We start from the raw sequence: 10079 nt of genomic DNA on the forward strand, positions 1-10079 counted from the left end.
TTTTTGGGGTTTTTTTTTTGAGGTATAATTGATATACAATAGTATATAAGTTTCAGGACTTGTCAGTTTTGTTTCTCTTAGAAAAGCAATTTTGTTTTCATTGATTTTCTTTGTTGTTGTCTGTTCTATTGATTTTGGCTATTATGTGAATAATTTCCTTTTTCAATTCACTCTGGATTTAATTTGCTGTCTTTTTCTGTTTGTTAAGGTAGAAACTTGAGTCAATGATTTTAGACCTTTCTTCTTTTCCAAGCACTTCGGACATCTGACTTTTGAAAAACAGGAACAGGATTTACAAATTATTCAAAATGAGCTGCATATGTAATACTGACATGGAGTTATTGAGAAAATACTGGTTTTAGTTGTTTCCAGTTAAAGCAGTCTCTAGTAACATGTCAACCAAGAAAATATATGCAATTGCTATCTAGCCTTAGATATACTACACTTTATACACTTAAAGGTATAAATTCCTCTCTAAACATTACATTAGCTGCAATCCATATGTGTTAATATGTTGTATTTTTATTTTCATACAGTAAAATATGTTTTGCACTAATATCTCTTGTGATTTCTTCTTTGACCTATGGCTTATTTAGAAATGTGTTATTTAATTTTCAAATATTTGGAATTTCCAGATGTCTTTCTTCTGTTTAATTCTAATTTAGTCCATTTTGATCAGAGAACATATTCTCTATGATTTCAATCCTCTGTCAATTTTGGAGGCTTATTTTATGACCCAGCCTATGGTTTATTCTGGTAAATGGTCTTTTTTTTTTTTTTTAAAGTAAATTTATTTATTTATTTTTGGCTGAGTTGGTTCTTTGTTGCTGTGCGCGGGCTTTCTCCAGTTGCGGCGAGTTGGGTCTTCTCATTGCAGAGCATGGGCTCTAGGCGCATGGGCTTCAGCAGTTGTGGCACGCGAGCTCTAGAGCGTAGGCTCAGTAGTTGTGGTGCAGCGGCTTAGTTGCTCCACAGCATGTGGGATCTTCCTGGACCAGGGCTCAAACCCATGTCCACTGCATTGGCAGGCAGATTCTTAACCACTGCACCACCAGGGAATTCCCCTGGTAAATGGTCTTTGTATGCTTAAAAAGAATGTATTTTCTGCTGTTGCTGAGTCAAGTGTTCTACAGATGTCAGTTAGGTCAAGTTGGTTGATAATGTTCAAATCTTCTGTATTCTTACTTATTTTTTGTGTACTATCAGTTGAGAAAGGATGTTGAAATCTGCTGTAGTTATGGGTTTTTCTTGTTCTCTCTGTTCTGTGAGGTTTTGCTTTTTTATATTTTAATGCTCTGTTAAATACTCAATTGAAATTGTATGCCTTCTTACTGAATTGATCTTTTTATTTTTATTTTTTTGCGGTACGCGGCCCTCTCACTGTTGTGGCCTCTCCTGTTGCGGAGCACAGGCTCCGGACGTGCAGGCTCAGCAGCCATGGCTCACGGGCCCAGCCGCTCCACGGCATGTGGGATCTTCCTGGACCGGGGCACGAACCCGCGTCCCCTGCATCGGCAGGCGGACTCCCAACCACTGTGCCACCAGGGAATCCCATGTCTCTATGTTTTAAGCACATTTCTTGGAGTTAGTATATAGTTTGATCTTGCTTTTATATCCAATCTGATAGTCTCTACCATTTAACTGAAATATATAGACTACGGGTCAGCAAATATTTTCCATAAACAACCAGGTAGTAAACTGGTCTCTGTCACAGCTACTCAAATCTGCTATTGTAATGTGAAAGCAGGTATAGAAAATACATAAACATATGCACATGGCCCTCTTATTTACAGGGGGCTTCTTCTGCTTCTGCTTGTTCTGTTTCTCTTCTTGATTTCCTGCTCTTGCTTCTGCTTCCCCTCCTCCTCCACGTTCTTTCTCCTTCTCTTCCTTACCCTCTTCTGCCCCTTCACTTTCTCTCTCTTGTTCTTCTTTGGTAGAGTGGTGTTTTTCTGCCATAATTTTCCTTAAGCACAATGAACTTCCATATACTTCTTTAGTATAAGTCTGGCTGGCAAAAAAAAAAAAATTCTCCCACCATTTGTTTGCCTGAAAACTCTTTATCTTGCCTTTATTTTGAGAAATATTTTTGGACTTTCCTGGTGGTCCAGTGGTTAAGACTCCATGCTCCCAATGCAGGGGGCCCAGGTTCGATCCCTGGTCAGGGAACTAGATCCCACATACCGCAACTAAGACCTGGTGCAGACAAATAAAAAAATAAATATTAAAAAAAAAAAGAAAAAAAATATGTTTGCTGGTTATAGAACTCTAAGTTGAGGGGTTTTCTTCTAGCCAAACATAGTGGTCCTTCCATTGTGTTCTGGCTCTATTGTTTCTGAAAATTGTCTTTGGTGTTTATTACCTTTGGTCCACTGCTAACGTGTTTTATTTTCTGAATGCTTTTAAACGTTTCTCTTTTTCACTAGTTTTCAGTGATTTGACAATTACATGACTTGGTGTTGTCTTCTTTGTTTTAATTCTGCTTAACTTCTTTGAGCTTCCTTGATATGTATGTTTATAGTTTTCAAGTCAGAAAACATTCTAGCTATTTTTTCTTCAAAAAGTTTTCTTCTCCCACTTTCCAGAGATTCAAATAATACATATATTAGACAACTTAATATTGTCCCATAGATCACTGAAGTGAAGTTCTTTTGTTTTTTTCCCCCTCAGTCTTTTTGTCCCCTCTGTGCTTTCATTTGAAAGCATTTCTTTTGCTATATCTTCAGGCACATGATCTTTTTTGTTTTTTCAGTGTCTAGTCTTCTGATAATCCCATCCAGTGATTTTTTTTCATTTTGGTTACATCATCTTTTTCAGGTCTGGAATTTCCATTTGGCCTTTTCTTTCTATATCTTCTATTTCTCCCCTCAGTATGTCTGTATTTTTCTTTACATCCTTGAGTGTTTTCATAAAAGGTGTTTTAAAGGATTTGTCTGCTCATAGAAAACAAACTTATGGTTACCAAAGGGGAAAGGGGAGGGGGGATAAATAAGGAGTTTGGGATTACATATACACACTACTCTATATAAAATAGATAACCAACAAGGACCTACTGTATAAATAAATATTGACCTACTCAATATTTTGTAATAACCTATAAGGGAAAAGACTCTGAAAAAGAATATATGTATTCTGCTGTACATCTGAAACTAACACAACGTTGTAAATCAACTATACTTCAATAAAATTTAAAAAAAAATAAAGGATTTCTCTGCTAATTCCACACCGTTTCTGGGTCTGTTGCAATTGGATTAATTTTTCTTTGTTTATGGATTACATTTCTCTGCTTCTTTGCAGGTTTAGTAATTTAAAAAAATTTTATTGAAGTATAGTTTGTTTATAGTGTTGTGTTAGTTTCTAGTGTACAGTAACTTTTAATTGCATTTTAAACATTGGGAATATTTCATTGTTGATTTTTCTAAGTTATACCTCAGAGTTCATCATAACAGGTCATTTTTCCCATGTATGTGGTGAGCCCTGTCAATATTTATATTAATGTTTTCTCACTTTGGGAAAGTTATATATTTTTTTAAACACTAGTTTTATTCCCTTGTTTCATTTCTTTTCTTCAGAGATTCCAGTTATGTGTATGTTGATTTTGTGTTTGTCTGTTTTCCATTCCCATCATATTCTCTCTAATCCCTTTTAAAATATCTTTATCTCAGTTTCATCCCCTTGTTGTTTTACTCACTTTCTTCATTGTTTATTATTAGGTCTTTATTTGAATTCCTTCTTCCTTGGGCACTTTGTAGTCCTTCATGTTTTAGACCTTATGCTTTTTTCTTCAATTACTTTGCTGAGTTTGATCAATTCTTGTTGCATTTCTTACGGTTTTTTGTTTTGTTTTATTTGTTTTTTTGTGGCGGGAGGTCCATATTTCTTCTTAGTGTTTGAATTTATGATTCTAAGTGGTGTTTTACAAAATTATCTTTACATGCTTATTTGAGACTATATAATTCATAGAATTTTGTGTCACATTATACTACTTGGTGGCTGGTTTGGGGGAGAGAGTTTTCATCAGCTAAAAGTATGATTCTTGGTTTGTTTGTTTTGTTTTTGTGTTCTTATAGTTGCTTTTTATGGAGTCGGTTTAATTTTTGCTATTGCTGGGCATTTAACCCATAATATGAATGCCCAATTCAGCCAGGATATGGACATAGTTTCTTTTAAATAAATGAGTTTATGGTAGTGTTGGAGAGTGAAAGTGTTGGTGTGTCCTATTGTTTAGGATCCTTGATTTAACTTTCTCTTTTCCCCTTGCTGTGGTGTCTCCAGGGCGCCCCACCCCCTCTCTGTTGACTGACACCCTGCAGGACAAGTCCTGATTGGAGGCAGCTGCTTCCAGTCCCATCACCTTCAAGCATCTTCCATGTATCCAAAACTGTGAATGATCACCTCCCAGACCTGAGTGCTAACACTCAATGTGGAACGTTTTCTTCCTGGGGTGATTTTGGTCAATGCTTTAAGTCCCTTGCTCCCCTCTTTTCTTTTAAATGGAGTTGTTTAAGCCACCGTCCCCCTACTCTTAGCCTCCATAGGCTTGTAGGAGCAGGAGTTCTATTGCAATTTGGTATTTATTTCTCTTCTTACAGGTAATTTGATGTTTGAGTTGTTCCCTGTCTCCTACTAATGCTGCAGGCTGGGTAATGTATGTTTTTATATGCATTTTGTTGATTTTATGGATTTGGGGGAGGCTGTGTAGACAGATTCTGATTTGGGCATCTGACATTATGTTCTAGACCTGGATGCTCTATTTGGAATCGCATCTCTAGTACCAAAATATGGTGATTTGTGAGCATATGGGCCAGAGAAGCTTTGAGCAGGAATCAACATTGTAGTATGTATCAGGGGTCAGCAAACCTTTTCTGTAAAGGCCCACATATTAAATATTTTAGGCTTTGGGGGGCCATACTCTTTCTGTGGGCCACCAGCTCTGCTGTTGTAGCACAAAACGGCAAAAGACAAGTAACTAAATGAATGTGGTTGTGTTCCTATAAACTGTATCACAGGACTTCCCTGGTGGCTCAGTGGTTAAGAATCCGCCTGCCAATGCAGGAGACATGGGTTCGAGCCCTGCTCTGGGAAGATCCCATATGCCGCGGAGCAATTAAGCCCGTGCGCCACAATTACTGAGCTTGCGCTCTAGAGCCCACGAGCCACAACTACTGAGCCTGCATGCTGCAACCACTGAAGCCCACGTGCCTAGATCCCGGGCTCCGCAACAAGAGAAGCCACGGCAATGAGAAGCCCGCGCACCACAACGAAGGGTAGCCCCTGCTCGCCACAACTAGAGAAAGCCTGAACTCAGCAATGAAGACCCAATGCAGCCAAAAATAAAATAAATAAATGCATAATTTTTTTCAAAAAACTGTATCACAAAAACCGACAGTGGGTCAGGTTTGACCCTCAGGCCATAATTTGCCAACCTCTAGCATATAGCAAACCAAACGAAATGGCTTCAAAGCAGGTAAAACGGGCTTCCCTGGTGGCGCAGTGGTTAGGAGTCCACCTCCCAATGCAGGGGACGCGGGTTCGTGCCCCGGTCTGGGAGGATCCCACATGCCGCAGAGCGGCTGGGCCCATGAGCCGTGGCCGCTGGGCCTGTGCGTCCGGAGCCTGTGCTCCGCAACGGGAGAGGCCACAGCGGTGAGAGCCCCGCGTACTGCAAAAAAAAAAAAAAAAAATGCAGATAAAACAAATTACAAATGTTATAACACTTGGTTCTATAGAAAACTTAGAGACTCTATTACTAAAATAATAATTTCTCTGGAGTTTCTCATTAAATACAAAAATATTAGCTTGTATCCTCCATTAAATAAGCAAAAGGATAGAGATCGATCTTAAAATTTACAGTGCAACAAGTGTAACCATGGAAGATATTTAATGATGGGAAAATGTTTACAACACATTGTTATATAATAACACATTTCAACATTCAATTAATACTTGTTGAATGAGTAATTCTTTTTTTTAAAATAAATTTGTTTATTTTTGGCTTCATTGGGTTTGGTTGCTGTGTGCGGGCTTTCTCTAGTTGCGGCGAGCAGGGACTACTCTTCGTTGCAGTGCGCAGACTTCTCATTGCAGTGGCTTCTCTTGTTGTGGAGCACGAGCTCTAGGCGCGTGGGCTTCAGTAGTTGTGGCTCACAGGCTCTAGAGTGCAGGCTCACTAGTTGTGGCGCATGGGCTTAGTTGTTCCGTGACATGTGGGATCTTCCCAGACCAGGGCTCAAACCCGTGTCCCCTGCTTTGGCAGGCGACTCTTAACCACTGTGCCACCAGGGAAGTCCTGAATGAGTAATTCTTTTTTTAAAAAAATAATTTATTTATTTATTTTTGCCTGCGTTGGGTCTTCGTTGCTGCACTCAGGCTTACTCTAGTTGCGGCGAGCAGGGGTTACTCTTCCTTGCGGTGCACGGGCCTCTCATTGTGGTGGCTTCTCTTGCTGTGGAGCATGGGCTCTAGGTGCATGGGCTTCAGTAGTTGTAGCACGTGGGCTCAGTAGTTGTGGCTTGCAGGCTCTAGAGCACAGACTCAGTAATTTGGCATACGGGCTTAGTTGCTCCGTGGCATGTGGGATCTTCCCGGACCAAGGCTCGAACCCATGTCCCCTGCATTGGCAAACAGATGCTTAACCACTGCACCACCAGGGAAGTCCCCCGAATGAGTAATTCGTAAAAACTGACTATAAAACAGTACTGCAGTGGGATGTTTACCAAAATGTTAACAGTGACTACCTTTAAATGGTATGACACGTAGAGTTTTTTTCCTTCTTTAATCTTTTCTTATTCTGCAGTGATTCTACATTAACTGTGTAAAACATTTGTTAAATACATTTGTTTTGATCTAAAAGAACCAATCAATAATATAATCATTTGTTTGTAATAGAATAACAGTGTTCAAATAATAAAAGGATTAAAGGACTTAAAAACAAAAGATGTTAGTAGGTGGTCACAGAAGAAAATTGACAAAGTTACTGGAAGCAATCTGGTGTACCGGCAAAAGGATGGATTTTGGAGAAAGAACCTAATTCAAATTCAAACTCCCTTAATATGTATGTGAGATTTGAAAGTGAGACACCTTCCTGAGTCTCCGTTTGCCCATCTGTAAAGAGCAAATAATACTACCTGCCTCAATCTTGTTGTAAAAGTTAAAAGTGACAATTTACACAGCTAATTCAAAGAGCTCTGTAGAACACGTTTACACTCCACTACCTTTCCAAACTAATTCCTTAGAGCCACCTTCAAAAATTTGTTTTGAGTTGAGTTTTTGACCCTTTTTGTCCTTTCTTCTATAATCATGTGAAGTCTTTCTCTACATCGTTTTATTCCATGAGTAATTATATATACTCTCAGGGCCATACATTAAAAGAATACCAAGTTAAATCCAGCACCCTTCTGGAAACTGCTACCCACATACTTTCTACAATCACCATTCTGTGTATGTAATAGAATGGTATAGTTTTGTGTATTGGAATTTTTTTCACAGAAATGATATTATACTCTTATGTATTCATCTGCAAATTGCTTTTTCACTAGACCCTTTCTTTTCTTTTGCTGTCAGAACCATTGGGACCTTGCAGAATGTCCATCACAATTTCTTTTCTGTTGATCAAATTTTGCTTATGCATGGCAATTCCAAAAAATGTAAGAAGGCATTTTTTGCAAACAGTGGCCTCTAAAAATATTTCTCAGCACTTGACTCCCGATTGAGTCAATGTTACTATATAAAAGGAGCTTTCGTTATAGTAATGCCTATGTCAGAGGAAATATTATTAGTATTGTATCCTAGGAATCACTGGCAGGGATGTGGAAAGGATTGAGAAAATGATTAATAACTTTGGTTGCTTTCTTACTCAGGTTTCCAACAAAAATCCTTCCTTTGTAGTAGCTGGTGCTCTGGATCATTCCTTTGATATTTTTTGCAGATGTACATAGTCTGAAAAGGCCTCAATGAAAATTAAATTATTTTCTGTGCAGAACGAATTCCAATCAGACTTCAAAATGAAGATGCAAAAAGAAGGAAGAGACAAATTAATACCAATCACCTGAATATAATAAACAAGTGAAGATGGTGAGAAATTCATTGCTGCAGAGAAGACTTACTTCTTGAACAAAGTGTTTAAAATGAAATTTCTAAAGAATTTCCTTTGCTACTTATGTTGCATACATTTTAGAAAATCACTTCTTTATTAATTGGATTTTAAGTTTATTTTCAAAATGATCAAAATACTTCAGAACTCTTCAGGAATGTTTATGCCATCAATATCTGTATGACATCTCCCATGCTCTCTGATGAGTTAAGTTTTATGAACACTTTAACTATTTCAGAGGGAAGTAGAAATAATAGACTTCCTCAAGTGGATCTTAACTAATCCATGAGTAACACTGTAACAATGAAATGACTGTATTTTAGAAATATTTTGTAAAGGTAATCCATATAAAATCTAAATGATCTATAAAGATAATGTCATTTTATATTAAGTGAATCTAATACTAAAAGAGAAAGACCAGCTTCATCAAACAAAATTGCTTTCTGGCCCACTAAGCATTCTAATTATGTTTAACTTACATGAAGAAGCAAATTAAACATCATTTTATAGTTTAGGAGATAATATTAACATCCTAATGCTATAATTTTGAGAAATTTCTAAGTAGGACATAAAGCAATTAATTATTCCAGTGTAATTAGATCTGGAATCAGTAGAGTGGATAGTCATTTTGATAAACATATTTACAAATATCTTATAATACCTTTTTATAATTCCACTTATATAGGCCTACTTGCTAATGGATATAAGGTTTGAATATACGTGAAATGTTTTTTAAAAAGGTTTTTTAAATGTTTTTTAAAAAGTTATTTACTTTTTCTTTCATTTATTCAACAGGTATTTTTTTGTGTGCCTAGCATATGTGAGATGCTCTTCTAGTCACTAGGTGAACAATAGTTAATAAAACAGAAAAATAATCCTCACTTGTACGTAGCACACAGTGAGAAAGACAATGAAAAGGTAAATATAATTATGGCACGTTAGAACCTGATAATGCTAAGCAAGAAAACCAAGGAGATACCAGGAAAAGTTGGAGTATAAGTCAAGGGTTGAAGTGCTGGAAAGACCATAACAGAAAAACAAGGTGCAACACACTCTTTTTAAGTATTTTCAACAGGAAGCTTCTGGCTAGGCTTTTACATACTGTCTGACATGGCCTGTGGGCATTTGGCTGCAGGTGAAGAAGTCCAAATGGAGAAGACACTATCAGTGCTTCCAGCTGTCTTCCAGAGAGCTACCTTCATGTCCTGCCGGCACTTCGAACTCTAAAAGTTTAAAATAGCTTTCACACCAGCCTACTCTTTCATTTCAAGTCTTTGCTAATCATGCAGTTGTCTGAGATGGACACATCAGAGTCGCCACTGGCTTCTTGCCGTGGGATCTTCCCGGACCGGGGCACAAACCCGTGTCCCCTGCATCGGCAGGCGGACTCTCAACCACTGCGCCACCAGGGAAGCCCTCCATGAGGTTCTTTTTTGTAATAGATTTTATGTCTCTGCTAAATTTCTCTATCTTTGCATGCATATTGTTCACCTTTTCTACTAGACCCTATAGCGTTTTAACACAGCTATTTTAAAGTTCTTGTCTGATCATTCCAACTTCAGGCCATCTCTGGGTCTGTTTCTATTGACTGTTTCTTTTCTTTCCTTTCCATGGATCTCATTTTATTGCTTCTTCATGTGTTTTATAATTTTTGATTGCATACTGAATAATATGTACTGATATAAAAATAGTAAAGGATAAAGTAAATATTTTCCTCTAGAAAAGTGCATACCCTTTTTGTGTTAGGCCACTAGAGTTGGGGGCTGAGTCAATTTGTTCAATAGTTGACCTTGGTTTGGACTTTGTTGTATTTTTAGCTGGATTTAGTTCAACATCATTTCTAAATGTTTTGATGGTGGAATTAGGACTTTCTGCTCTGCAGGGAGAAAGATCTGAGCAATGGCAAGTTTTCAGAGATCTCTTTGTACTTTACAGCTGAGCTATCAGTTCTTTAAACTATTGGTGATGCCTTTCTGCTTTATAGCTT

General features: G+C 37.7%; 1 long non-coding RNA gene across 3 annotated transcripts in view; it reads left to right on the plus strand.

Moving 5' to 3' along the window:
* The window catches only part of LOC114484624 (uncharacterized), a 31004-nt gene extending 21269 nt beyond the window's left edge, over positions 1-9735 (plus strand). For 2 of the 3 annotated variants that reach the window (XR_003677745.1, XR_003677747.1), the window contains exons 2-4: positions 4593-4643; positions 7980-8073; positions 8888-9735. This is a non-coding gene — a long non-coding RNA (uncharacterized lncRNA). The remainder of the gene's footprint in view (positions 1-4592; positions 4644-7979; positions 8074-8887) is intronic. The other variant, XR_003677746.1, reaches the window with a different exon arrangement.
* The last annotated feature ends 344 nt before the right edge of the window (positions 9736-10079 follow it).

This window comes from Physeter macrocephalus, chromosome 20, assembly GCF_002837175.3.
Source record: "Physeter macrocephalus isolate SW-GA chromosome 20, ASM283717v5, whole genome shotgun sequence".
NCBI classification, from domain to species: Eukaryota; Metazoa; Chordata; class Mammalia; order Artiodactyla; family Physeteridae; genus Physeter; species Physeter macrocephalus.